The following is a 26,460-nucleotide window of genomic DNA, read 5'->3' on the forward strand; positions in this document are numbered from 1 at the left end:
CATTAAAATAAGAAATATTAGTAAATATAATTTTTTTGGAACTCCGTGGTGGAATATGTTCCAAACCCTTTCCTTAATAGGAGAGGAGGCCTTAGCCCAGCAGTGGAAAATTTACAGGCTGTTACTTTACTTTACATTTTTTTGTTACAATAATTAATTAAAATTAAACAGGTTCTATAGGTGTCCTAATAAATATGTACCCTATTTAAAGTATTAAATAGTATTAAAAAATATGGAAATTATTTTTTATCTGTTGATAGTATTTGTGATCATCTGTTATGCTAATTTAACATTTTTTTGTTACTGCATGGTATAGTACAACTTTACTTTAATACAATACCAGTATAGAAAGAAACAAATACCTAGTATATTTATTGTCACACAGTGCAGAATTAATCAAACAATATCAAATATTAATTTGAATTTCACGTGGACAATATCTTTATTGTGGCGTACTAAAAAGTGTTAAATAAATAAAAAACGGAGCTCAGTTCATGGTTGAGTAGAACAACCACGGTTGTCACCTGACTCCTTTACTTTGTATATATAGCTGAATATATTAATTATCTAACAAAAATAATACATATTCATAGATAAAATTACTTTTATAACTCATTTACTGGTTTTATCTTATTATGATGACATACATAAATCCAATTTATAGTGATCTATTAAACAGAACAATGAGACTATTAAGAACAAAGTACCGTTACTTTTTAATAATCGAAACGATAAAAAGTTAAATTAAAATGCAACCAACTGCTGACATGAGAGGAACTTATCTTTTGGAACAATCGTCTTGCGTTTAAGTCCTTTTTATTTTCTAGAAGGTGCTAGAAGGTCTCTGTTCGTACATGTTTGTAATTTTCAAACCAGATCTGCACGTCCCATACTTCTGAAAGTATACCTAACTAATTTAACAAGTAGCTATAATCCTGCAGATCCTAAGTGTTCATGAATGTTCGACTCTATTTTCGTCTCAATAATTTATTGAATCTTGGAATAAAAAAAGAAGAAAAGAACATCATCAGAACAAAAGAAAATCTATTGAATAATTTATTGAGTATTAATCCTTATTAGTAAGTAGTGGTTTGGTGCTAGAATGTTGACAATGCTAGGGTTTTCCGAATCGAGGTAATAAGATTAATTCTTAGACAATATATTTTACTTGATTGGGTACCCACTCATTAGATAGTCTACCGCAAAACAGCAATGTCTAAAACTGTTGTGTGCCGTTTTGAGTAAGTGTAAATAAAGTCACAAGAGACATAACAGCTTAGTTCCAAAGGTTGACTATGCCTTGGCCATGTGGGGAATGTTTATTACAGCCCATTGTCTATGGGCGATAGTGACTTACCATCAGATGCCCCACTTTCTCGTCCGCTTACCTAAATCATGAAACGGGTCTAAGATCTAAAACAGTGACCACATTCGTTTCTGTTTAATAATATTGTATACCAAGGTACATTCAATGGCTTACGTAGTCCTGTATATGCCTTTGTCTTTCGTCCCTTTGTCAAAATACTGTTTCTATTAATCATAACATTTACTTTTTTAACAAAACAATTGAATACATGATGTGTTCTTAGGAAGCCAGCGTCATCGATGGCTCAAGCTTTTGTGTGTATTATAAGTAAAAGGAAAGAAGTTGATGTTTTACGGCTTGCTTGGTTTTACTTGTCTATGTATGGAATGATTAATACGTCTCATAGCGTCAATGTGTATTAGTGGTGGTGACCATGTACCATCACGTGGATTTCAGCCCGTCTGCTTCTATGAATTATGTATCGTTCGATAACAATTATTTATTCGTTTTAGAATTCAGCGATAATATCAAAACAAACTATGTATTAGGTTTAAAAATAATTGTTTATGCTGCTGAGATTTAAATCGAAAATGACTAATTATTTTGTAGAGATTGCTAAATTTTTAAAAGGTTTTTATTATTGTAAAGAAAAAAGTTGTATTTAATTTTTTTATAATATATGTACACGTTTCCATATAAAATTAATTTATTAATATTTAAAAAAATAAAAATAAATGATTTAACTAATGTTATACTATGGGTCATTGGCTTTGCATATATTGTAGTTTCAGACAATATTAAACGCCATATCTACGATCCGACAATCTAAGAAATTGTAAATTTATTCAATTATTATATTGATCCGTCGATTGATTTATTAGCATACCTAACTATATGTGATACTATTTTTAATAATCCAAATATTTAGAAAAGATTAATATTTAATAATTCCCTCGTCCAGTTTTCTAGCATTTAGCATAAAAATATGGGCAGACCAATATTTCGAAGGTGGTGAAAATGTTTTTCAATTTCAGCTTTGTATGACAGTAATAACAGGCAGAGGAGGTTTCATATGACATTTATAAAAGCGTACAATTGCTCATGGAAACGTCCGAAATTACTGCAATTTTAACAATGTTTGTATTTTAATGAGATTTTCGCATGTGCTGTTCTGTTCCTAAAATTCATAGTAAAACCTGACCGCAAATGAAATTAGTTTTAGGTTTAGTCCCGTGTGGTCGAAAACAATTGGAAAGTAGAATGTTAACGCATCGAATATTAATGGAGTGCTTGCCACTTGTCAATTGTCCGATAAGAAATGAGCTCGAAGCATTGGGGTATGACCTAAATAAATTAAATTGAAATTCTCCTATCATAATGTATGGAAAGACAATTTATATGTGACTATGTTAATTAACTTTTCATTATAGCGGGTACAATTCGAAAATGGTAATAATTCGGAAAATTTATTTTGTGCTAAAAAATGTCATATTGAGTTGAAATAAAAATTGCGGGATATAACTGCTGATTTACTATTTATATATATATATATATATATATATATATATATATATATATGTTTCCTTATCACCGTATGCGTTTCTATAACACTTGTGAATTGAATGCACCGCTAGCGTAGTTTTCTAGATCACAAGCAGGCTTTGTAATTATTTATAAACTTTGTGAGTTGTATCTAATATAACTTATGTTTGTGCACAATATAATAACCTTACCTTATATAATAATAACATATGATGTGAAACAGCTGCTATAAGATCTAGTATACCTATAATCAGAACAAAATTTAACGACATAAACAGGTTTATATCGACCTATGCAAAATCCCACCTACTCTTATATGTTGCCGAACTTCACAACTTTAAACAATTTAGCGAGAATATTTGAGGCAGCTCGTACGGCCTCGAGCTCATATTAAATGAACTAAGACGTTCCCAAATTTAGTCTTCATGATTATTCAAATACTCACAAAGATTATTGTTAGTAAAAATCTATTTTTCGTTAAAATAAAATATTAAAAAAAACAGCTTCAGCATCGTTCAACAAATAGGTACCTAAAACATTAAGGACATTATTATATAGAAAAATAACATTATTGTAGAAAGTCAAATTAAAAAAATTAATGTTACTAACCTCAACTTAATTATCGCTTCTGCTGTGAATAAGTCGTTTTGAGTTAATAGACACAGTTACTTTTATCCTTATCTGTGAAATACTAAATAATTTGTTAAAAAATATACCATATAATATATCAAAAACTTAATTCTACACCACAAATACTAGCACACATTAATTAAAAAAGTATAATAAAGATTACAGAAATATTTATATAAAAGTCGTCAAATAAAATAAAATGTGTTCTGTCACAGAGATCGTAAATCTTTCGCGGTCTTAGTAACACCACATTTATTCTTGTTAAGTTAATTAAAATATGACTGCATTTAAAACTCACTTCTCTTATATTTCAAGGCACGTGGAATATTAAGTTGAAAAAACATTTTCTGTTTAATTATCTCCAGGCGTCGGTGTCATCAAGGCGGCAAAATTATGATTTTATTAAAAAAAAAAATTATCTATTGCCACAACGCGTTGTGGCAATAGATAATTTTTTTTTCGTTGCAACGATAAAAATAAAAAACGTGTTTTAAAAATAAAAATGACGATGGTAACAATATACTGATAAAAAATAGATAAATTTTAAAACATCCTTTAAAATGTGTACAGACAAAATCTCCTAACCTTATTTCAGTATACGATAAATTAAACGACAAGACGAAAAAGTAATTTTAGAGTTATAATTTGTTATCCTAATATATTAATAATATGCATTGTTAGATATTAAGTAATAAGTCAAATATGTTACCGAATAGCAAACATAGAACGCGATCAAGAATATCATACCATATAAGATTATAATAATTTAGTTCGATATTGACGTTACCAGAGATGGCCCAGTGGTTAGAACGCGTGCATCTTAACCGATGATTGCGGGTTCAAACCCAGGCAAGAACCACTATATATATGTGTTTATAATTCATCTCGTGCTCGACGGTGAAGGAAAACATCCTGAGGAAACCTGTATGTGTCTAATTTCATCGAAATTCTGCCACATGTGCATTCCACCAACCCGCATTGGAACAGTGTGGTAGGATATGTTCCAAACCCTCTCCTTAATGGAAGAGGAGGCCTTATCTCAGCACTGGGAAATGTACAGGCTGTTACTTTACTTTTTTTTTTATTTATATATACTATTCTTTTTTTTACTTTATTGACGTTACCATTAATCATGGCGATTTGGTTGAACAGTATAGTTGATTTGCTGCAGAGCCATCTAACACCGTCTAAATCACAACGTATTTAATAAGGTATTGTTGTGTTCCACTTCGACAAGTGAACCTGCCAGTGTCAGAACAGCAAAACGATGCATAACACGTTTTTATGGTTACTGATGTAAAGAGAGCATCTATACTAGTTTCTTGCCGTTTATTTCCACTTTCCAAAACGGTAGTCCTTAAATATTAACGATGCAAAAACGCTTCATTGTATAGTTTACTTCAATCAAACTGCCAGTAACATGTCGCATTTTGCCTGCCTGCTTTAAAGGAAAAATGAATATTACTTCTCCACGAAAATATTCGTGTATATACTAAACTTTAACTGTGATCAGTCAAACGGTGTCAAAGCTTGTTATCTTAAACAGATTTACGAGTGTCCACTCACGTATATATACATAAGATTATTCTCAGTTACAAGTTACAAGGACACACTCAATTATATTCTCACCCAATAAAAACAACAATGATTTTTAACAAAGACATCTTAAATTTTTTAAGGATTTTCCCTTGTCAATTGATGCTGGACTTTTTATGAACGGCTCACAGACAACAAAGAGTGTTATTTCTACGAAATATAGTGATGTTACGAGCATGACGTTAACGAATCAGGGGTTCAATACATAGCGACCCTCGTTCTCGATCAGGTGAAAGTCCCTTATAAATCAAACAACACATTCGTTTAGCTTTTCATTTACGTATAAAGTCATAAATTTCCTTACTCATTGCAATCGCGGCTTAATATCCGGCGGCGCTGATCGCAAATATGGCTCCTCAAATATAATAAAATATGCCGTCTTCAGCATCTGTATATTTGATTACAGACGACAGAGATATATGAATTAGCTGTAGTATGTTTCACTGTACATTTATGTACTTGGTTTTGCTTTTGCAAAAGAAATACATAATAAATAAAAGTGAAAACATTGTCAGATACGAAATATTGTTTGTTAGTGAGCCAGTGTTATCGCAGTTATTAATGAGATGATATCTTATTTTCTATTGCTGTGTGCATATTTCCTTAATTTAATTTTTAAAACTCGTAATCGTAACATATTTATTTTAAATTGTTTATAAAGAGTGTATTTATGTGTGTATTTATATCTGGAACTAAAATAAACAAGCCCACTGTACTATCTTAGTGTGGTTGACAACTACGTTAGACACTTACCAAACGTCATACTACTTTACTAGTGTGCGTAGCCAACATTTGGCTTTTATTTTTATCGATGCGCTTGACAGTCTATAAAGAGATATAAATAATCAAAGACTTACACGCCATTCTCAACGTAGCCAGCCAACATTGCAGAAGATATAGCGCACAAATGTTTCCAAACTCGATTGCAGTCAATATATCTTCACTTTCATAGTACGATGATACAATCATAACATAATTTAAAAAAGAGTTCAGGTACAATAGTAACACTTTATTTGTTCCACGAGGAACAAGATTATAAACTACTGAAATATAGATTTGATAGGAAACTAAATATCTTTTACCGACCCAATCTAAGATTGAAATTCAGGATTTAATAGACTATAAGATGAGATCAACATAGCAATTGCAAATTCACCAGAATATTCTTTTGATGTTCGCATAATATTGGTAAGATATTACATCATCAAAAATCAAAATATATAAACCATATTTTGATTTTGATTTTTGATTTTGATATTTAGTAGGTTTTTACAAGCACTTTTAAATCGTCGTTTAACAACTATATTAATTGATCTACCACGAAAAGTAGATTCTACTGAGAGAAACCGTCAAGAAACTCAAAATTTATTCTGTATCAACATTTAAAAATACAGGCATGTTAGTTAAATACAATTACACATATGTGTAATATATATGTAGGAATAACTAACATCTGGGTGATATAGTGATTTTTGGCTGAGACTGATTAGGAACACGTCCCCTAAATATTGGAATACCAAACAGCAAGCCATTGTTCTATTCCACTATGAAGTGACTCGGAGTAATGACGAGCGCAACAGACAGTTCATTTGATATCAACACGTTGGACTCAAGCTTAGTATCTGGGAAGACTAAAATATTTTATAAATGTGATTTAATGCTTATAACATATTCATCTATTAAAGTCTGTGAATGTCCCGCAACTACTGGTATGGTCTTAAGGTTCGGATATCGTTCGATCATTATTACAATTGACATTAGTTTCAGAGTCAGAGGTCCACTACCAGAGATGATGATGCGGAAACCCTAGGTCTAGTAATAAGCAAAAATTGTATACATTGGTTTCTTGAGTGTGTAAATAAATTATTATTATAATTACGATTATTATGATCATAATGCACTCACTCTCAACAGTTCGTGGTTCGTGCTCATGGTTACATATACCAAAATTTCATTTGGCATATTCACGTTTTCAGTTATTTCCTCCACCTCCACATCACAAATATAAATTAAGTCATCAAAAACGTCGATGTTTCCTCGGATTCAAACCAAAGACTTTAGACTATGTATAAATTACACAATTACTTCTTTAGAGATGTTAATTAATTTTCCAATCAATTAACTAAATCATTAGCACACCCTGTACAACTGCAAACAGGAACGAGCACATCCAAGTACCTACTTTGAGTTAGCGTCTTAATCATCGTCGAGTACGCGAAAGTTAAATCGTTAATTAACAAGCTCAGATTCAGATATACGAGTAATTTCCGATTTTAAATGGCATTTCAAGTTTCAGTAAGATAAGTGAGTAAGATCAATTTATTTATAAATTTCGTCATTATAAAATCATTATTAGATTAAGTAAGAAAACAAAAACGTGTTTGTAAATTTTAAACAATTTTCGTGCTAAGTTAACATCTAAAATTAGACTTTATGAAAAAATGTTGTAAAATACGTCGAACTAAAAAAAAAATGATGCAATAAGTAATCATGTTGTATTATTTCGGAAACTTATGAATGAATGAATGAATTATACTTTATTGCACATCACCAACAAAAACAAAAAAAGAAAGTAACACAAAATTAATACCATACAAGAACGTAGAATAGAATATAAAACAAATAAAAAAATAAAATGTAGCTTAAAAGTGTTGTACAACGGGCGGACTTATATTAGTTTAATAAACACATGCATCCAATCCTTAACGCCTAATATATGATAAAATGTCTTTATTACATATTTTAATGGCCATTTTTTTTGGTGTAGTATGGCGGATGAGCAAATATTCCACCTGATGATAAATGCTCACCATCCCATAGACAATATTGCTGTAAGAAACAAGAAACCGTTCCTTACATCGCTAATGCGTCACCAACCTTGCGAACTAAGATTTTATGTCCCTTGTGCCCGATTCACTCACTTTTCAAGGCGAAAAGCAAAAAGTATTGTTGACATTTTAAATGACTATTAAAAAAATGCGTAAAATATGTAGAAAAAGTATTTTTTTATGTTTCAAGGCATACATGTTTTTTCAAATAAGTATTCCAGTATGAGTATATTGTGTGATATTAATTCAACTCATCAATTCTGATCAGTATATCCAAAGAAATGGCTACAAAATTGCTTAGCTCGAATTTTCGGAAATCCTGGTTATTTCTCAAACTAATCTCGTTACCTTGTATTTCAGGATGTCGGTATAAAAAAAGTCAGGTATTGGATTTCAAAGTGACTCTCTGTACGCAAACCTTAGCACTTGAAATTAAGATCACACTACATCAGCTCTTCCTTTTTCATTCTTTGAACATAATATTACCATAAATAGATATGGCATCATTTACACGCCATTAGCTTGAGCAATAAAATGCTTGATGGGTGGGTATTAAAAAAACAATCAAAAATAGGATATGTTATATCTTGTACGGAAATGAATGTAACTTGGCCTGAGAAAAACCGGCGTAAGAAACTCAGTGGGTAAGTCTTTTCAAGAATAGCCAGGATGCGATTAATTATAAAAAGCGTATTGCTTTTGCACAAGCGTTCTTTAAAATTGTCTTTGATACAGAGGCATTTTGAACACTTTCTGGAATCCTGTCGTAGAAACGTTTACTTGGTGGTAGGGTTTTGTGCAAGCCCGCCTGGGTAGGTACAACCCACCCATCAGATATTCTACCGCTAAACAACAGTACGTAGTAGGTATAGTTATGTTCAAGTTCCGCCAACCTATTCCATAAAAAAAAAAACTTACACTTTACACCTCAAAATAGTTACTTATATTTTCTCATAAAATTATGAATATTTTTTCGTACACATAACATAACATTACAGTATTTATATGTATATACTCTGTAGTGTTATGTTAAGCAATAGTCAATACCACAAGTACTATGCACAAGTATATTCAATTTGAGGGCAAAATTTAAATATTAATCAAGTAATTATAATTACATTAATTATGCAGCGCGGCCTATGAGTTACTTACGATTGTTCAAGAACAATGGCTCCATTTCTATCTCGTATTTTTGTGAAGCAAATCAGCCATGAAAATAAAGGTAACAAAATAATACAAGCTTGAAAAAATTATAGTTCAGTTCGCCGCCTTCATTATCTTTAAATTTATCATTTATATATATTATTATTCTTTATATATATATATATATATATATATATATATATATATATATATATAATAAAATTAGAGTGTTTGTTTGTAATATTAAAATAGCCCTTTTATACTCAATGCATATGATTATAAAAGGATATTTTTTTACAATTTTTGTCTATTTGTCCCGGCTAATCTCTGGAACGGCTGGACCGATTTTGATGGGATTTTCGCTGACACATAACTGATATAATTTGGAGTAACTTAGGCTACAATATTTTTTTTTTTGTTAAATTCAAACTAGTACTAGGTCGCGGGCACAGCTAGTTTATTTTGTAATAAATAGTATATGATATATGTTTGTAACAAATAAAAATAAAATGTTACCTTTTTATATTTATGTGTATTTATCAATGAAACTTTAATAGGTAGGTTTTTAATACAAATAGAGACGAATCTATCGTTTAAAAGTATCAGAATTCAACTTCACAGGACGAAGTATAAAAGCGTTTAAGTTGGAAAATTTAATTTCCTGTCAAATAGATACTCGTTCAGACATATCTTTAATGAATTCGATACATTTTTGATGTATCTTTAATACATCTAACATTCAAATATTTTATCACAAACGAGACCTCATTAGTATTGACATTTTATTATATTAATTCTTATACAACTTTAGATGACCTTTAACCTTTCAAGCAGTTTACACGAGATTGTATATCACGCTAGGATTTATGTCTTATTCAATTATTTTCGCAAAAATACTTTTATCAACGTCACTTTGTGTAACGTTTTAGTAGAAATTTCTGCAGAAAATATTTAATTGATCGAATCGTTTCAGTATGTAATAATTGCTTAATGTTTAAATCTGGACTGTCGTCAATGTGTCTTGATGTGCTTGATTTACGGTTATAAATTAATTCGTGTTTTACTAATGAAATAAGAAATCGTGAGGTATAATCTAAGTAAGTATAATAAGTAAAGTATAATCTAATGTTATAAATGTGAAAGTAAGTTTGTCTGTCGCATTTTCACGATCAAACCGATTAACCAATTTTAATGAAATGTGGTATGTAGCAAACTTGAACTCCAAGAAGGGACAAAGGCTTCTGTTTTGCCTAACATATGAAATAGTAAATAATAAAACTAGAATAAAAAAAAATAAGCTTCGTATTTCAGGTGAAATAGACTATTTGACTGGTTTTTAAAATCCATTTTACATTATTTAGTAGTAGTTAAGGAACCCAGTAAAAGTTGTGTTTTTTATTTCTATATTTGCCGCAAAATATTATATTAGAAATTCCATATTTAAATAGCGCGCAAAAACGCTACTTGGACAATATGGCGCTGCAATGGGGTCGGTGACGTCACTTACCTGTATTTTAATCTGTGGTACATATAGTAGAAAAGCAAAGTTTACAAGAAAGTGACTTCATCATAAGCCCGGCCAATCAGAAGCGTTTTGTGTCACGTGACAAACTTTTGAAAAAATGCATTTATATTTATGGATTTTTGAATAAATTAAGTATTATTTTCAACTTTCATTAGTAAATAACCATTTTTAAACTCATAATATACCCTGATTACAATAATGCACAATTTATTTTTCGCATTGTGAAATAGCCTATTCTGTAAATAATATATTTCATTTTAAATAAAAATGAAAGTAATAATGTAGGTACATTGACAGAAGTACGATTATACCTTCACGATTCAAAAGATATTTAATATTTAATTTTTGTCTCATGCATATCTTAAAACAACAATATATTACAGTAAAGTTGCGAAACGACCTACGGTAAATATTTAAAGGATTTTACGAGTACAGACAATCGCTCTTGAAGGGAAACCCTTGTAAAACCATCTCATAAAACATATTACACTGAATATTAAGGAACGTTTGCCCTGAGAATATATTTTTTTCAGCTTAATTCCATTTGATGAAAGGCTTAGGAGGCTCTCTGTCTATTGTCTTTGTGGTCCTGCCACACTGCAGGTACCTTTTATACTGCTTTAAGGATATTGTTTATATCTATACACAAAATACAATTGGAGTATCTGTTTGTAATATTAAAATAACCGTTTTTTACTAAACGCATATATACACACAGTACATGTACCAAGATATATTTTTTTACTATGTTTTGTCTATTTGTTCAGGCTAATCTCTCGAATGTCTGAAACGATTTTGACAAGACTTTCACTGAGCTGCTATAATAAGAAGTAACTAAGGCTGCTTTTATTTTAAAATGATACACAAAATTCCAGTGTAATTCAAACGCGCACGAAGTTGCGGGCAAACACACAGTTAAACATAAACTAACATATTGAATCTCTAGCGATTCGTAACATGTTTTCATCTCCAACCCCGAAGAAAACGTAACGTTGTAGCATAAAGTTTTATAACTTTACGTTCAAACTTTGGTTTGACATGTATTTGATATTATTAATGTTATAAGGTGTACAAAACCTGAAAGTGTCTCAGCGATTGCTGCAAAACGGTTAAAAAATATTTTAAATATTTCATATCTGCAGTGTGGCGGTACCATTACAGGTAACATGTAACAGACAAAAAATATATGTACGAATACTTGCCTACTTGTCAGTTGCTTAAGATTCCATTGTTTATTCATAGCGTTTAATATTTTTCTCTTGCTGGCATTTATATTGTTTTCAATTTACTTAACTTTTTTGGTACTTGATGCAATATTTGTATTGTAACGTTTACTAATTGATATTTTTGAAGTTACTAAGTTATGGTTTTGTTACACTAGTGTGGGTATCCGCGAAACTTCGCGTTTATTTTTCAGATTTTTTGAATTTCGAAAACCATGACCGACGTTTTTTTTTATGCAGCCATTGCGCTGCTCTCTACCCGGCCAGTAACTTCTTTCCTTTCTCTAAATTTAATTAATTGTTGAAAGTCCATTTATGATATTGAAACCATTGCACTGTTAAATGAGACTATAGCCGATTTTTTTATGTGTAGCTATCGTCCCACAATCACTGGAACAAAACGATTTTTGTTGAAGCTGATGCTTACGCTATTAATATAAGATTGTTACTCTTGTATATATATACTGAGATGTAACATTATTAAAAACGATAATACAATAAAGTGAGGATTGACTATTAAAATGAGCATGAATCTATAAAATATCAAATAGCTCTCGCCGTCGGCAGTAAATACTGTAAAACCTTCGTTGAATGCGTTTGTATATAATATTATCCTATTCACATTGTACACAATTTAATTAAATAAATTAATATCCACATTTACAACTCTTTGAAGTTCTCGAGACTCGATAATAATCGTGATATTTGACAAAGGTTGATCTATTTGTATATTACTCGTATTAAAGCCTTAGGCCAGATGCATCTGAGCTTTCAGTGTATTGGCAATTTTCTGACCCGATGCACAGTACATTAAACTTAAGAGGAAATTTGGTACATTTCTTACAAATTTGTCGGTGAAGTTTAAAAGCAGATTACGTCTTTTAAAATCCTGAAACTTTAAACTTTGACCTGATGACTCCGTGATAAATTCACGTGTCATAAAAATATTTTCGATAAGCATTCCTGAATCTTCTTGCTAGCTTGCTTTTGGTTTGTTTTTAAAGTTCATGTTGTCTTTTTATCTCAGGGTCATCTCTTGGCCGTATCCCAACAGTGGGATATATACTGGCTCTGGCTTTTATTTCAGAAGTAATAAACCGAGAGCCAGTTAAATCGATTGAAGCAGCTATAACAGATCCGTCCAATCGTCGTCAAGTAGCGGAATAAAAGTAAAAGTGTTTATGTCTTGAAAACAATCGGCGCTCGTCATTCAGAAAACCTTTTCAGTATCAACTTTAATAATAGATTAAAAATCCTTTGTTTGTATGAGGCTTAGAACCGATTTCATAAATTTTAATGCGTGTTTTCAAACGTAAATATTATTCAAGAAGAGCAGTAATTTTGAATCCCTATTTTATTAACACGAGTTAATATATTTAAAGTACTACAAGTTTAGTTCAGAAGAAAATAACAATCAATAACATAACACAAAAGACACGAACATAAAAATCAACGAATACTCAAAATCAAAATCAAAATATACTTTATTCAAGTGGGCTTTTACAAGCACTTTTGAATCGTCATTTAACAATTAAGTGAAGCTACCACCGGTTCGGAAAGTAGGTTCTACCGAGGAGAACCGGCAAGAAACTCAGTAGTTACTCTTTTTCAACATTTATACAAATACAGTCATGTTAGTTAATACAATTATTTAAATTAATATATCCTGCCTGGAAGTCAACAGGTATTAAATACTACTAAATGTTGCTTTCTTTATTTATCACCTACTAGATGAGCCTGCAGCTTTACTCCCTTGTACACTTACCATCATCCCCTGTATAACCTCCTCACGGGATGAGCCTTCCCTCGAACTTAACCATACATACAACACACATAATATCATCTAAATCGTTTTAGAGGGTTAAAATTGAAGACGTAACAGATATAGTTACTTTGTCATTTATAACACTAGTAGGGATATAATCTTGTGCAAAATAATGTGCCTCGTTATTAATATATTTTATATTGTCATTAAATTATTCATTGGTATATTTATTTTAGCAAAATAATAATGACAGTATCCTTGAAATGTTAAGCAAATGTTATCGTAATTATAAAAACAGCGCAAATGTGTTAAAGACCGCACGTGTTATTTTAGGTGGTCCTTCTAACACAACGCCTCATACCTACCGAGTCATTGTGACTAACATCCGGCTCGAAATTACATGCTTCTAATTTCCAGATATTTAAGCTAATAGTTAAAAATTTTAAATAAAAGAGAGCTATGGACATCGGCGATTTAATCAATTAAATACTTGTAAAAATGCGTAGTTGGTCAGTCTCCATTCAGAATGTTCGGTGACTGAAATTGGATATAATATATCTTTATCTATAATACAACATAATACTATTATACGACGTAACCTTTTACTATTTAATTACTTAGATAATACTTAGATAACCACTTATATCCAATTTAACTTTACGTCCAAAGATAACAGTTAACCGATAACAGTTTCGTCTACGCTCAAAAATTTTTCACAAATCCATAATGTATATACAGTAGATTTACTATCATAGATTATTATTATCAAGCTCTTGACCAATGTTATCGCGTCGACGCTATCAAATGTCATGTCAAGGACATGCCAATTATATAATATAATTTGCTATTATAAAGTGTTTTAAAAATAATCTTATAATGCTAATACTTAACTTTAATATATAAATAATTGAGCATCACAATAGTCTTTGTAGAATTTATCCACCTCTATTTGAAAACCATCCTTTGTGCATTTGAAATAAAATGATGAATGTTCCTTACAAACTCGACAGAGGAATATTATTCTTTTACGACGGTGACCTCAAACGTCTTGTTGTGTTTAATTTTCTTATCATTAGTCGATGACGTGTGACAGGTGATTGCAAAGTAATGTCGAGATTACAAAAACTTTATTGTAATTATTAGTGTACTGTTTGTTAAAAAAACAACTTTATGAAGAATCATTAAGTTGTTTTTTCAACAACTTAATGAAGAACTGTTCCTTGAGTAACGCTGGGACGCCGAATGCTAATGAATTTGTAACATTTTTCGTATATTTTTGTTAACATGTCAATAATTAATCAATTAAAGTATTAACAAAAGGATACATCAAGCACACTATCGGAATTTTTTATTCGCTTCTGTTCTCACTATTATGTTATCTGTGCCTTTTGTTTTATATAATCTGTGAAATTATTTTAATGTCAAAATTTAGAAAAATAAAAATAAGATTTAATAGGCTATTTGACAATGGGAAAAATAAATTGTGTATTATTGTAATCATTGTATATTATGAGTTTAAAAATGGTTATAACGAAAGTTGAAAATAATACTTAATTTATTCAAAAATCGATAAATAAAAATGCATTTTTTCAAACGTTTGTCATGTGACACAAAACGCTCCTGATTGGCCGGGCTTATGATGAAGTCACTTTCTTGTAAACTTTGCTTTTATACTATATGTACCACAGATTAAAATACAGGAAAGTGACGTCAACGACCCCATTGCAGCGCTATATCGTCCAAGTAGTGTTTTTGCGCGCTATTTAAATATGGAATTTTTAAAATAATATTTTTCGGCAAATATGTACTAGAAATAAAAAACACAACTTTTACTGGGTTCCTTAACTTCTACTAAATAATATAAAATGGATTTTAAAAACCAGTCAAATAGCCTATTACAACATTCACCAGGATCTCATCTGAAAACTAACAAACTCTATGTATATTTATTTATTTTTAATGGATTTTGAAGTTATATATATATATATCATTGTAAATATAGCCAAAAATAAAAAATGGTCTTCGCTGCAATGTATCTTAATTTGTTTCAGATTGGATGCGTGTGTAATGTGACTCGAATAGAATAGTAAGTATGCTTCATTGACGTAATAAAGGAATATATTGGCGACGCCATCAAGAGATGAATTTTAGAAAAAAAAAACGTCATGTGGTTAGCAAAAAGAAAAGCATTAATAGATAAATAAATTATAAGTCTGTTTCAAATCGAATATTTTAGTTTTCCGTTTTTTATATATTTTAATAGAATAGTAGGTAAGTTCTGACTGCAGTTAAAGTTTCATAGGAACACTGTCATATAGATGCTAAAAGTATGTCTTAAATTAGGCAAATTGCCTGAAATGTGTTTTAAATCAAGCGCATTTATTTTTATTTATAACAGAAGTTATTTTAAACATGTCTTTTCACACTGAAATTAAAAGTTAGACCTATGTTACTTTAAAAACAAATTGTTTAATTATTCATATTTATGTCACATAGGGGTCGAGATATTATCGTGGTGTAGAATTATTGGTAGCATAATGATCCTAATATTAATAAATTAGCCTAAAATCCTTATTCTAGTCGAACGACTAGGACGCGTAGCTTGCATTAGCGAAAACACAAGGCCCCAGTACCCGCCATTTATGTTTCACCCCACTGATCATTTATTTTTATTGTTAAACCGCAATGCTTTGAATTGCCGTCTTCTGGTATGAAGGGTGTATAAGGCAGTGAAACAGAAATATGGGATGTAACAAACAAAAAAAATTAGATATAGTTACCAAGAATTAAAAGAAAAGAAAACTGTTACTACGTACTTTTAGGATGGTCACGTGTTTAAACAACGATATTCTTCCAGATTCATTTATTAGCGCTATTTTCACATTCATTTTATACACAAATTCGTGATTTACAATACATCCCGTATTTTATATCTAAATTTAGCCTCTCATTCTCATTATTTCCAAATTAATAAAATAAATATCACCAAACATTGCCGCCGCATTCGATTTCTTGACATTCTCTTTCTTACCGGCCAGTATCAGACAATCGGCCAGTATTAATCGTGAAAAATTAAAATATTATATTACAACATATCCTAAAAATATTCAATCGACATATTATTAACTAAATTATTCTAATAAATTATAGTTATACAATGTGTAACAAAAAATAACTCCAACATTACTATATAAATATCCGTAAAGATGGCTTGTCTCTTGAAACTGATTTAATTCTCTGCCATCCTGTGTATTTAATACTAGTTGTCAAACGCGGCTTCACTCGCTTTTTTAGGGTTTTGTCGTCATATGTTAAACAAAAAAGTAGCCCATGTCCATCCTTGAAGTTCAAATTTGCTTCATACCAAATTTCATCAAATTCGATTAAGCGGTTTGGTAGTGAATGAGCGACAGAGTTACTTTCATATTTAGAATAGTATGGATTTATAAGAATGTTACCATAATAAAAAATATATTCAAAATGTAACTGAAACCGAATATATCCTTGAACATTTCAGAATAAAATTCCCTTTAAAAGTTTAAAGTTCCCTTAAAGTATTCCTAGCTCAGTTATTATAATACCAAATGTAATACCGCGAGGAGCTTTAGTTGTTCAATTATTGTAATATATTTTTCAGCTCCATTCAGTTGATTTTAAATTTTAATAAGCAACATTTTCACTAAACATACCTACCTACTAGTTACTTTAGTTTTCATTTTAGAATTGAAAATCGTAACCATTGTAAGTTTTTCTATTTTTATCGAATTTATTACATATTGATGAGTAGCATCATATATTCAACAGCCAAAGCTAAGTTTACTTTGCATTGCGAAGTCCTACTTGGTACTACTCATTGGGATAATGTAGAGATAATTGGTATATAGGTGAATTATTATTGTGTTTATAATTAGTTTATTAATTCAACTTTATGTATTTACTTATTACACTATACAATCGTCTTTCACACACACACACTTCTTTCTTGTGTGAAAGACGATATGGTTAGAAAGAATGTTACTTGTGAGATGACGTCTGACAGGGAAGTATGGAAGGAGAAGACATGCTGCGCCGACCCCAAATAAAATTGGGAAAAGGGCAGGAGGATGATGATGATGATGACTATACAATTTATTTACTTATAACTAACCTAACCGTCTTTTGTTAAAATTAAATGAAAAAAAAATCGTGACGCTATAATCTGTGGACACAGCTTAAATCAGCTGTGTCAAATAAATAATTTAAAAAAAGTGTAATGTTGTAACAAGCAACACTAAACGACAAAGTCCACATTGCTATTCGATTTGATTTAGTATGGTTGAAATGTTAATACAATTGCAAGAACACCACCGACAAAACTCGAAAATATGGGAATTGTTATAGTAGTTAAATATTTTTAAATATTCTTGAGTATACACGAAATAATAGTATAAATATTTCAAAACCAATATCGCATCGCGGAACTGAACCGTTCACAATGTTTGAATTGAAAGAGTTCGGGAGAGGTTCACAAATATTTTTATGAACGAGTTTTTTCATTTTGTGTTTTAAAATCGCCGGGAGTTCGTACTACAGAAGATAAATAAAACATCCAAAAAATTTTAAATAACCATTAAAATATTATATATACATATACATAAAATGTTTAGTGCGTCAAAAATTTGAAAATGTTACGTGTATCCTAATATAAAATCTTAAATATGTATATAAAATCTAAAAAAATGGAATTTGATGTCGTTTTTTTTAATCGGTAATAAGTGCCTAATTCTATTTTATTTATTATCAGAATATTACCAATTGTATGAATATGTAACATTACAAGGCCAATATTATACAAATGTTTCTAACGCGTTAGAAATCACTAAAGTCGTACAGATGATAAATAAAACATCCAAAAAAAATTAAATAATCATTAAAATATTATATACATATACATAATTTTTGCGTCAAACATTTGAAAATGATACTACAAATTATTACGTATGTATTATATAATTCATGAGGAAATCCTAATATGAAATTTAAAAACAAAAATGGAATTGATGTCGTTTTTTTTAATCGGTAATAAGTGCCCAAAATATCTATTGTATTTATTTTCAAATCAGAATGTTACCAATTGTATGAATATGTAATATGTACAAGGCCTTAGGCCAATATTATACAAATGTTACTAACGCGTTTAAAGTCTAAAGTCGATTTTCATTTTGTGTTGAGGCAGCTTTATGATACGAAACTTAACACGTCGCGACGCTCCAATCAATATTAGGTATCAATCAATTAAATAACGATCAATCATTTGCAAAGCTACGCTTCGGAAATTAATTAAACTGAAAATGGACATAATTAATTAGTTCAAAAATGTATTAACATTGTTTGTTTCTTTATAAATGTAATAAGTACACAAGTAAACATGTACTAAGTTACATGATAGAAAACTGCATTTCGACAATTTAACATTTATCATTTTCTAGAATGTCCGGTCGATCAAACATAATAAATATTCTTTAACTGGAATTCCACGTATAATCATACCACATGTTAGTAATACTGGCTCGTAACTCATGCCCACATACATAATTATACCATTTTTGTTTAAACGTCTCATTTGTTTGCACATTCTTAAAATGTTTCGGAAATGATAAAAACTATCATCATTGAAAATTGTTATATTAAAAATAAGTTGTTTTTTAAATCACATACACGTATATGTACATTGTTTTCAAGTGATATATTTTGAAAAAAATATGCATAAAAAATCATTTAAATCAACTAAAAATTTGCAAACGTGTCTATGATCATAGATAATATATTACTGGCGAATTAATTCCATGTATACCGATTACAATGTTGATGAATTAGATTTTGCATTGCAAAGGAGGCTTCAGGTGCTTATTCCATATAAATGTCGTTAAATTTTTAAAATGGGAAGCATGATAAATTATAGTTATTATGTTCATTATAAGATCAACATGATGATCACTGCTGGAGAAGACCTCCTACGAGAATTTCCTATCTTCCTGCGAGTCGTGCTACCCACATCTAACGATTTATACCTCTATATCTTTTTATGATTAAATATTTATAAACACTATGTTTTTAATTCATTCAAGAAGGGTATTTTTATCGAAATAATGTATCATTATTAAATGGAATCATTCGACTTCCAAAATCGTTTGTTTGAAATAGCACCTCAGCTTATGAAATTTTCGGTATCCAGATCCGGAGTGAATAACAACTTCATATTGGCAGGTAGGCATCATCGCGAACAATAGACGCTGTGAAGTTCACTTCAACTCCCCTCAGGCTTCAATACTAAGAGTATTGTGAAGAAACTGTACACCATACGATACTTATATAGGATCAATTTATTTTTATTTCTAAAAAAGGAGGTTTTATATATAGTGTTTGTTTCAGTTTTTTTTATAGTTTATTTGTTTGGATTATAGGTATCATTAGTGTTTCAATTCTCTTTGATGTTCTAAGGGTTATGTGGCTGTATAGGTTTCAGAAATGCTTCATTATTTTTCAAATGATATCTTAATGGACTTTTAATTTGAAGAAAAAAATAGGTACTATATATTATGCTTGTTAATTTTTTTTTTATTTGGATAGTATTTACACTTATTTAACAAGTCCTAGAGAAGACTTTATTCTGCTGCATTAAATTAAAGAGAAAATGGTATCATCGGTAAAATTACAGTATCCTGCGACTTTTTAACATCTTATACAAAAGAGGTACTTAATGTTCATTGTTAAAAAAAAAACTTGTCGAATTTATTTGAAACCATAGACTGAGAAACCGCATGGAAAACGATAAAAAAGTAATTTAACTTGACCCCTATACTATATTTGCTCTCATACATTTCAGAGGTCAAGATGTAGTAGAAAACCCTTTTAGAGATCTGTGGCTTTTGCAAACGAATAGTTAAGTAAAGTTTTAATCTAGATAAGTTTTGTCATTGCGAAGGTTTCAAACCCGCTAAGTGCTTTTCACGCTAATCTCTAACAGGATACAAGATTAAAAAAAAATATATTTTAATTTAAATTGGAAAACAAAAGTAATCTTTTAAGTTTGAATATATTGTAGTGCGCTTATACATATGGCTGTCGAGATGGCCCAGTGGTTAGAACGCGTGCATCTTAACCGATGATTGCGGGTTCAAACCCAGGGAAGCACCGCTGATCCATGTGCTTAATTTGGCTTTATAATTCATCTCGTGCTCAGCGATGAAGGAAAACATCTTGAGGAAACCTACATGTGACAAATTTCATAGAAATTCTGCCACATGTGTATTCCACCAACCCGCATTGGAACAGCGTGGTGGAATATGTTTCAAACCTTCTCCTCAAAGGAAGTGGAGAGGAGGCCTTTAGCCCAGCAGTGGGAATTTACAGGCTTGTTGTTGGGTTGTATGTTCGAATCCAGATCTACTTCGGCAAATTAATTAAAACAAATAAAATTAATTTAAGCATCGAAACTATTTGATAACAATTCGTTGGTTCCACGCTTCATATTCAAAACGCTCACAAAACTGCCCCATTTAATGCTCGAAGCACACTCTCCGTCCTTTCTTATTCTCAAACTTATTTTCACGTGCCCTGGCTGAGTGTTTACTGAGTTATTATATCTTCAAGGTTCTCTTGATATCTCTGAATACATTCAGGCATGCACGATTATAATATTTTTTTTTTTTTTTAATAATTATTTATAATCTGTTTCAAACAATGTAGTTCAGTTAAATAGTTCACACGAATGTCAGAATTAAGTGTAATCATACATACCATAACATTTGAATACCATTTTTGTTATTTGTTTTGCAACGAAAAAAAAATTGAATATAACTTACCTATTACTAAAGTAAACCTCGGCATTCCCAACTGTGCAATTAAATGTGCACGTAAAAACAAAAAAAGATTTGAAAATAAAAGATGCACCGTTGTTTCTGTGTTAATTGCGCAATATCCAGAAGTTACCGGAAATAAAGGCCACATGGTGTATACACCATCGTAAAACAACCAATACCATGGCAACACCAGGTTCAATAACCATTCCAGCGATATTCCAGATTACCACGAACATACCGATAAATAGAAACAAAAAAATAATTAATAAATAATTTTATTAATACTTATTATAACTGATAGTACTTAGAACGTTTAAAGATTACGATGTGATTTAATTAGAGCCACAAAGAGCGTTCTTAGCACTCCAGTCGACGTCGCATCAAGCAACTTCCGAGTCCCCTAAAGCACTCGTATAAAGGTAATAAAAAGCCAAGACCAGATTGAAGTGGGCAGCATAAATAGCACAAGTTTTTATTCGGCTTTAAAATGTTCCCGATAGTCAGTTGAAAGCGGTTTATAACTTGAAAGAATTGGCTTCGTTGATGGATGATGAAATGGCGGTTTGGCGGACTACATTAGCAGATCAAACGGAGCTAAGTTAAATAGTAATGGCTAACTAATTTATGAGTTTTTATTTGCTGTTTTAAATGTCGGTTTTATTTTAATGCTGGTTTTCTCTAGATATGAGATACTAATGTAATGTTATTGATGTCAAAATATTTAGTTAGTATAATTGTATCAAAACAAATTAGGAACACTCTGGAATATGAGACATCAATTATTTATGACGAAAAGTAATTGGATTTTTTTGAAATGTATACAAAATATTTATATTAAATTCTCAAGTTAATTGTCGAAGAATATTGATTTGTCTGTGATTCAACAGTTTGTATCTGTATCGTTAGATAGGAATGTGAAACACTAAGTTCAGTAGTGTGTGAAGATGTAGACATCAGGACAGATAATATATCTGCTAATGATGGACTGTTTTCACTTATTTGTCATGTCAGTGACTTAGTGTAATTAAGTTTTAAAAAACGAAACATTGGTCGGTGTAGTATAATTAAATTTAATCATGACAATATCCATTGAATACTTGTGAGGCTTGAATGAAGTATATTTTGTAAATTAATTTTTTGTTTTGCATTATTTATATATACGGTACTGCACAGTATTTAAACATTACTGCTTGACATTATTATAATTTTATAATTTATATATAATTTTAAAATAAAAGTATTATATTTTTATATAATTAATCATTATTATAATTATATCAGCTACATGTCAGTGAAAGTTCCATCATAATCGATTCAGCCGTTTCAAAGATCAGGCTGAACAAACAGAAAAAATTAAAATAAGATATTTTGGTATACCTAGGTACGTTGTAACCATACCATTTAGTACAGAGCAGTTATTTTATAACGGTTATACGTATAGATCATTCCATATATTTTTTATATACATAGCACTTATAAACCAAGCATAGACCGAGTGCGCAGCGCGCGCCTCACTGCGCCCAACGAAGGGCGCAGTGAATAATTCCTTGAAATTTCGTCAAATTATTTTATTGTAAATTAATTTGATTTTGATTTGCACTAAAAATAAAATTATTATTATTTTTATTACATTTTATAGTTTTGTTGTAAACTGCATGGAGAGATTTTGACAAGCTTAAGGTCGCCTTCGATCTTTATTGGGAATACTCGACGAGTTGATTGCACGCCACTATTCTCATGAGTTTTCCACGTGCAAAATAGGATTTAGAATGATGATGTTCTAGTAAACAGATATGTTATTAACGCGCAAAAAGTGAAGACTAGAAAACGTTTCAATTGGGACGTTTGACTTTAGTTACGTTTTACGTAGTAATACGTTATAATACATCATATTCCCGTATAATTCATCCCGTTTCCCACAAACAAATTCTTACTCTAAGGGGTTGTCTGTAAGAGATTGCTTTAAGCAATAAGACCGCCTTTGCACGCTTCTCTTTTTTGTTATAAATATGTTCTTGTAATGTTATGTACACTGTATCTTTTGTTTTTTGTGTGCAATAAAGTGTAAATAAATAATTAAAAATAAAATAATTACGTAGTAATACGTTTTGCGTAATTAAAACATCTAGTTATCCCTTTTACTTATTGTTTTTATCAAGCTATCCTTTTTACTTTTAACGAAATGTAAAAATAAACGGTCCACTGCGCGGCACACTTTTTTTCTGTTGTTTTGTGTGGATATAACATATCTGTTTATTAAAATATCATTGATTTAGACGCTAAAAAGATAGAATGGCTGTATTCCACTATGGCGGAAAAGAATATCTGTCATCTGATAAAACTCATTATTGTAAAACTTATGCTATAAGATGCATCTAATGTCATAAATTTTACGTCTTAATATATTGATTTACTGTTTTTTAAATGGTTCCTCATTTATTAATTTATATTAAAACGTAGTAATATTAATATTTTAGTATAAACTATGTATCAGTTTATACATATATGTATATAATTAATAATTACGTATTAATTATTACTTTGATACGTATTGTTACCACACTACAACACTATGTGTCTAAAATGTCGTAATATCGCAGTTTCAGCGGGTGAATAATATTTGTAAACAATGAAGGAATGTTAACGTTTTTTAATGAAACGAGATAAAACACCTTTGTACATCGAAACAAGGCCAAACATTCAGCTTTATATCAACGCCAACCACTAATAAATTTCGTAAAATAGATCTAAGTCTATTAATCACTAAGAAATATAGCGACATTTTATTTTGTACTAGCGGCCGCCCGCGGCTTCGCTCTCGTATTAGTATATAAAAGATAAAACATAAAAGATAGAGATGGTGTCGCGGACTTTTTTGTAGAAATAATTAAGACGAACCAGGTAGCCATACATTGTTTTTAATTTTAAGCAACTGTTTAGCCAGCGCACGCAAATAATTCTGTTTTATGAGATATTTTTTCCGACTAGCTAGACGAATGTTGTGATAGCTCGGTTAATATACATGTTATATAAACAATTTACAGCCTATAGCACTCAGGAATAATGTAGCTTTATGCCTGTTAAAAAAATTTCGAACAATAATTCTGACAATATTACATCATGAGATCATTTGGAACGATAAAATCATTTTAGAGATTTTTGCAATTGTGACGATGTCGTTCTGGATGAGCGATATGATAACCAACCTCTAAAACGGGCGCGAAGCCGCGGGTAACAACTAGCTTATAATAAAGTAACTAAGTGATAAAAATGTACCGAAAGCAAACTTCCTTTAAAACTTTGCTGCATGCACTTAGCTTTATTAATGTTGATGACATTTTGTTGTTTTCTTACTTAATAAATTAGATTTTTGGACCAAGGTGTTGTTATATAAAGAAGAGGTTGGCTATGTTACATTCCATCCAATATTATTTTTTAATATGTTCCGACTGCGACGTAAAAAGGCCAACCTATGCAATTGCAAAAATCAAAGAGGGCGATTTAAAGGCACATTAGTCGGCCTCTGTGCAACCGACTATCAGCGCTAATCATTTAACAAACATGTAAAATTAGACCTTTAATTTTAATTTCCATTGCATACAAAGCAACCTTCCTTCTACTTCTACTCCATCTCTACTTCTATCTACTTAACCTCTTTTATTTATTATCTTGCTTTATTTGCACAAATTACAAACATTTATTTTCAAAATAAATCAACAAAATCTGTCCCTTACAAATATAAATACATAATTAAGCAGTAACGAAAAATTAAAATCAAAAATATATCCTCTTACATATTTAAATATACTTATAAAATAAAATCGTGTATAAACACGAAAATTTCACCCCACTCGAAATGTATCAGAAGAAATTTAGTCCTTATTGCGTACACATTACGGCTTACAATCGCATTGACACGTATAACAAGAGTCCTCTAATATAATGGAGCTAGGATGTAAAACGCAATTCCGTTATCTTTTACATAAATTCAGTAACACCTGAATTAATGCGGAGTTTTATTTAATGTTTAAACTACAGAAGAATTTTAATAGCTATTTACATGCTTTGTTCCCTAATTAATTGTGAGTTAAAATAAATTAACTACTTTTGTTTTTTTTTAAAGTTAGTAAAGTATAACCGACGATTGTGATTTCAAACTATGTTAACTGGACAAGCGTCACTGAGTTCCCATCTGCGTCTATGAGGTTATAATTAATTTCGTGAATATCGTGAGGAGCATATGTTAAATGATATATAAATATGTATATAATAAATATGTTGGACGATATTCTGCCATATAAATCATGTGGATGTGTCGAAATATCGAGCTACACCGAATAAAAAAAAATATGATAAATATCCCGTATATAATAACTGTAATAACATGGAGGAATATAAATGGTGGAATTAGTTCTAATTTTAAATTTAAAAAAACGAACTTTTATTAAGGTACAAGGTCGTTCCATTGTTTGTTAGTGTTATATAATAGTATTCATTTAAAAAATTTCATTAACTTGGTGACAGGCGGGCTGGTTCTTGCCCAGAGAATCGGAATTTCGATTCAACGGGGACATACTGATAGCATTCTGGCCACCATTCCACCCAACCAAGATTTATACAGTATTTAGTTTTAATAATCATGAATATTATAGGTAGTTCCTATAATATCTACGTCATTGACGCAACATAAGACCTAACCGACAAACAACAAAATTGCACTTAGGGAGAATTGTCCAATTCCTCAAAGTAAAGTTTATAATTGTTCACGATTTCCAATGTAAGAAATGACCTGGAGGCGATCACTTCATTCCAAGGTTTACGATTTATAATATTATTAATGTTAAAATACCCCTGTCTTCTATTTGTCTTTTACGCTTTCCCGGACAAAACCGCTTAACCAAATACTATGACATCGGTATGAAATACAGTTGACCCTAAGGAAGGGCATAGAATTCAATAGACTACAATAAAATGTCAATGATATCGCATCAATTAGTTATCAAATATTTGTTTGCTTTTGTTGTTTTTATTTGACTTTTTTTCGTTATGGTTGGAATAGTG

At 30.5% G+C, this 26,460-nt stretch overlaps 1 protein-coding gene across 3 annotated transcripts in view; it reads left to right on the forward strand.

The window, feature by feature from the left end:
- The window catches only part of LOC124537325 (probable beta-hexosaminidase fdl), a 98,851-nt gene that overhangs the window by 16,254 nt on the left and 56,137 nt on the right, over nucleotides 1-26,460 (forward strand). The window contains exon 2 of one of the 3 annotated variants that reach the window (XR_006966920.1): nucleotides 15,610-15,710. The exons of the other annotated variants lie outside the window; for them this stretch is intronic. The gene's annotated coding sequence lies outside the window, so the exon portion shown is untranslated. Of the gene's footprint in view, nucleotides 1-15,609; nucleotides 15,711-26,460 lie in introns of those variants that run through there. 3 annotated transcript variants of the gene reach the window in all.

This window comes from Vanessa cardui, chromosome 18 (assembly GCF_905220365.1).
Source record: "Vanessa cardui chromosome 18, ilVanCard2.1, whole genome shotgun sequence".
Lineage (NCBI taxonomy): Eukaryota > Metazoa > Arthropoda > Insecta > Lepidoptera > Nymphalidae > Vanessa > Vanessa cardui.